Raw genomic sequence first — 4856 nt, 5'->3', positions numbered from 1 at the left:
CCATTCGGCCCAGAACCATCCAAGATCATCTGGGGCTCTAAACGGGCCCCGCAACCCGAGAGTGGGCTGCCTCAGGAAATGCTTTGTCTACCCTCACTGTGATCAGTCATGGGATGCCTTCCCGCACTTGCATGTAGCCTAGTTGGCAGTGTGCTAACTCTATTTGAAGCCGTTCAGCCATCAGGCCACACTTGGCCCCTGTCTGGTGTCCAAACCAGGACCTACCAGATAATCGAGCTACTCAAATGCCTTCTCCTCATATGGGGGGCTTACAAGTAGAGTTAGCCGGTTCTCGCGTAGTTACACGAGAGTGGAGCATTGATATCTAACAAAGAATAGCTCATTTTCAGTTACACTCAATGATTGAGTATTTATGTCTCTAAATGAACATTGGTTTTTTATTTTATAGGCTATTCTTTGCCACTTTTGCAAAGATGCAAGTGTTCACCTATAGTGTCTAGCGAGGGCATTAAGCTTGACTTATGATTAGATGATGTGTAGTCTTTTCTTTGCCATTTTTGCAAATGTGCAAATGTTCACCATGTAGTGTCTGGTGAGGACATTAATCTTGACTCATAATTAGATGATTGGTCCAACAAAGCATTTGTTATAGAGCTTACAAACAATTGGGTTATAAATGTAACAAGTATTGTCGGTTCAATGCATCGGCTAATGTTTGTGTCTTTTTTATTTTGTTAAATTTGAAATCATGACTAGGAAATGAAGTAGTTTACTACTCTCTTTACCCATTTCTCAAGGTCATCTATAGAATGTCAATACTCTAAAGATATGCAAATTTTGTCATAATATCACAAGTTTGTGATAGAACCTTTAGCTATCTTGTGATTCATTCCCATGTGTATAGTCAAACTACTTTGGGTATACACTAGAGTGAAACTCAAAGATTGTGTTATTATTTAAAATTCCAAGTCCATTACAAGTCCTCTCTTTAGACTTGACCATGATCCACTTTTGCTACTTTTCTAGAAGGGAATCAAAAAGAGTTGACAAATAGAACATCCCAATTTACCACATTAAAATTGTTGTCTCCTAGTGTAAGGTCAACATAGCCATATACGTTCACCTTGCAACGAAAAGGATCATGTTCAATGCCACATTGCAAACCATTACCACAATCTAGTTTTCCTTGATTTAATCAATTACGTGATCATTTAACCTATTGAAGACAAACGGGAGATTGCCAAGGATCTCTTGAACCAAGCCATTAATTTTTCATCCTCACCTTGTACTCTTTTGAGCCCCTTCTAGCCCAACCTACCCACAGACATTTATAAACTTAACACTTAACATTCAAGGATAAGATGTTAAGTATAGTAGACAAGATCATCATGAGACATGCAATGGTGATAAACAGTTGTTTGACAAAGAAAAACAAGATATGGCACAATAAGAGGGGGTAAATGAGCTTGTAAGAGGCAATGCCAAGGTGACATGCAATTGGTGGTAATCGTAAAGTGAAAATGGGACAACTTGGGAGAGCATCTTCGTGATGCATTCATGCTTGGAGCCACTCATGAAGTTTTAGGATCCAAAACATAGGGTGATAATGCCCCTAAAACATAGGGATGCAGTGTGTCCCTAACCTTTAAAATCAGAACGGGAATGTTTCTAGTTCTATTATCCTAGCTTGAAGTTCTAGGGATTTAAAGAAATAGGATGTTTTTTTAGGTGTGCGTGTCCCAAGTTTTGGGAATCAAAATTATTCGAGCTATGTCATGTTGGCTTGAAGTTGGAGGCATCTCTAAAATAAGGTGCTAGAGGTCCTAGAAAATAGGGATGTGGTAAATCCCTATTTATATCCTCTAAATTTAAGATATGCAATTGACTAAGTTATCTTGAGAAGCGCAAAGCAAGGCACAAGCTACCTTGGAAAAAAAAAAAGACATGACACATCTGTATCTTTAGTGAAAAGTGGCAACCTTATTTCACCCATGCACTTGGTATTGATCATATTTTGAGTTATGTATTAATATGTATATCAAGGATAATGACACTAAGAAAAAAAAGGAAAGTTATGCCCCTATATTTTATGGCCTTTACTTGTAAACACTTACTATTGCATGCGGTGGGATTTCTTAGATAAAATATTACTTCTTTTATTTGATCTATATGAATATAAGTAGTAATTTTTTCTCATTAGCATATGTGATGTGTGTATATGCTCTTTCCTTTTGGGTTACCAAAGTGATCTTTGTCCTTGAAGACTCAAACTTTATTTGAGTCTTCAAAAAATGGTCAAGGACTAGCTTGAGGCTACAATATGCCTTTTGGATCCAATAGGAACAGGCTACAGTCAGGTAAAGCTTACTTTTTAAGCATAAGGTCAAATCAAAAGAGGAATCACCCTATGCAATATGCATCATTATGATAGAATCCATAGTCAAGGGAGAGTCAAGGAAGGAGAAAATGGTGGAGAAAAAGATTTCATCACATTGGAGGAACCGTTCATTCAACAATGCACACATCTAGAAGCCGACCCTTTGAGCATAATGAATTTATTCTCAAATTTCCAAATAGGTTATTGTTTCTAGAATTGTTCTCTAGCACAAATTTTCTTTAGAGAAAAGATTGAGAGCCTAGTCTCAACTTATTTCTTAGTATTTACAAATTTTCATATTTTTTAGCTTTGATGTAGGCTCTTCATCTAATACTTTGCATCAAAGAGAACACAAAGGATTTGTAACAGCATCCTTAAATCCTTTTGAGCAGAAGAGGTGGATCATCTCGAAGGGTGGGTTGTTTCTCCTACAAGGGCAAACCCTAGTGGGATGAGCATCATCATACATGCCAGGTCATAATGGGAAGAGTCTCAAGGTCCAGTCAACTTCCTACTTAAGGGAAAATATAAATGATTAAAGAAACAGGTGGAGGAAGTCTTGGGTCATCTTTTGCGAACAAGCACTGTGTAATCCTTCCTTGATTGCATCATGAAGAAATTCAACTCCTGAAGAGACAAAGGCTATAAGAAATATTTTGCAAATAAAGAGGCCTCGTTGAAAGATCTTCTTTAGCATATGTGAGGTTACATTGCCAATAAGTGCATGTTTGCCCTTACAATCAAGCAAAGAGTGGAGTTTTGGAGCTCAATTTATGACTCATGAATGAGAAGTTTAGAGTAGTGCTTGTGAAGGATGCACAATGGGGCCACTTAGTGGAAATAGTTTGGAAATTTTTTTAACATCAAGGTGATTGGAGGATGGTATTTTGGATAGGATTTGAATTGGGTTTGGAGGACTTGGGTTCCTCTTTAATAGGTGATACCTATGTGTATTTTATGGAGCACATAAAAGCCTTTCCATTTCTAAGTTTGATAGTCAATATGATACATTGATGTGTTGCTCTTTTCTTGTGTGGTATCCTCCTCCTTATCCTCTCCTTCTTTGTCTATTGATCACTTGTCTCTTAGTTTCTAATAGATAGAGAACTACATGTGCTCCATGGCAACGATTGCTTGCAATCCTTCATAGAATGCATAAACAATGATAAGAGAAGAAAGACTTGTGAGATTGCATGTTCTAGATTGCAACTATATACCATCAGTTGTAACATCTCTAATTGGGAGTTGTTAATCATAGACATCAACACAACACACACATGGTGGTTGATTGTTACATGATTTGTTGGTAGATATGCTGAGGATGTTAGGCCAACTCTATTTGATCATAGTCCTCGATAAATTTTTTGGATGTTGTTGAGCTTAGATTCTATCCAACAAAGTGTGAACCAATAAATAAGAGTAAAACTCTATTTGCTAATATGCTACATTCCACAAATTTCTTAGAGATTAATGTGTTGAATTTCATCCAACAATATGTGAACCAATAACCCAAATTAAAAATTGAGAAACCATGAAGAGTTTTTTATGGCCTTTCTATCATGTTGCAAAGTTTGTGCATTTTGGCAATGCACATTGAAATATGTTGAGACATAATGGAAATGCTATTTTTGTGTCTTAAAACCTTCTTAAACAGAAAGATAAGATAATCTTTATCAAATGTTTGTCTAGCTACCCAATCTTTGAAATCTAGCTTCGATAATTTTTTTTTTGTTCGATCTTTCTTCTCTTACACTTGTGAAAATGTTTAAAAACCTTGTGTGCCAATCTTTGTACCATGCCCTATAATAAGTCTATTCATCATGAAGATAAGTCTTCCAAAAGGGGAAACCATACACGTAAGGATATACTCTTGTGCCTGAGTACTAAGGGACCAAGCTTGGTGACAAAGTAGTGAAATGTCCTTTTGTGGGTCACAGTTCAGAAGTAAAATTTGAAACCCTAACATTAAAAAATCAATTGGATTTTATTAATGATTCATTAAAAACTCTAGTTGAATCAATCAAATTATGGACCTGTAACTCATGTTGGAAATTTCCCAACTCCTCCATGTCAAATTATAGAATCTACCTCTCAAAACCTCAATTATCTTGAAAGACTTGAAACCACCAATTTAGGAAAAAGAGAGAAATAAGGATGTTATAAATACATTCTTATAAAAATGGTGAGATTTAGATAGAGCTACAAATAAAAATCAAGTCATGAAAGCCAGTCTTTCCCTGGCCAATAAACCATATAACTAGTGCATGAGCCTTGAAGAGACTCATAAGATCCACCGGAAGTATTGGTCTGAGTTTGAAACAAGTATTTCTAAGCGTAAAAATGATCTTAAAAGGCATGGGAAGCTTGGGATAGTTGTAGTATGGGTAAAAATTCTCTAGTCCAATATATATCTTATTGTAGAGAAACAATCCTCAAATTAAAAGGCATTGATGAGTTTCAAAATTTAAGAGGTTTCATAAGGGGCTAAGAAAAAAATTATAAGGTAGAGGTGAGAAGA

Source organism: Dipteris shenzhenensis, chromosome 5 (genome assembly GCF_047967505.1).
Source record: "Dipteris shenzhenensis isolate YYH24624 ecotype China chromosome 5, Dip_SZ_1.0, whole genome shotgun sequence".
Classification (NCBI taxonomy): domain Eukaryota; kingdom Viridiplantae; phylum Streptophyta; class Polypodiopsida; order Gleicheniales; family Dipteridaceae; genus Dipteris; species Dipteris shenzhenensis.
The sequence above is the reverse complement of the archived record's forward strand: the minus strand, read 5'-3'. Positions refer to the sequence as shown.